Genomic DNA, 625 nt, shown 5'->3' on the forward strand with positions numbered 1-625 from the left:
CGCTCCCGGGAGCCGGGACTCCCCGGGAATGTGGCTCTGTCACCCCGCGGGGCAGTGACAGAGATGGCTCCAGGCTGGGGGTGGTCAGCGGCTGCTTTAGGGACCCTGGATTGGGTTAATTTCACTCTGTGTCACTCCAGCTGCCGTCGGGTCCCCTCGGGAATCCCTCAATTTTGCTTCAAACGTTTTTATTGTGCTGATTTGCTGTTTCTAAGCCCCCAGGGTGTATCCCCCTCCTATCCGACCTTCCCCAATTAACGAACTGCTTGATGAGGCAAGCGCTGCCCATTCCAGCTCCAAGCATTCCTTGAATCCCCCCAGACCCCCAAATTTCCATTTGTCAGCTGCAGGGCAGCGTTATGCTGGGGGAACGCAGGTCTGGGAGGGAGGCAGAACTGGGGGAAGGTGGGGGTGCCAGTGGGCTCAGGGATGTCCCCGGTGCCCCTCTGTCCCCCGGAGCTGCTGGGATGGCCCCGATCCCCCGGGATCCTGGCACGGGGACGGCGGGCAAGTGTCGGCTTGCAGAGGGAGCGATCCACCCCCTCCGCCCGCTGCGGGGGGAACCCGTGATTCATCCGGGCTCCGAGGGCTGGGAGCGCCCGCCGAGCACTGCGAAACTCGATGC

The sequence above is a fragment of the Geospiza fortis genome, unplaced genomic scaffold, assembly GCF_000277835.1.
Source record: "Geospiza fortis unplaced genomic scaffold, GeoFor_1.0 scaffold450, whole genome shotgun sequence".
Taxonomy (NCBI): Eukaryota; Metazoa; Chordata; class Aves; order Passeriformes; family Thraupidae; genus Geospiza; species Geospiza fortis.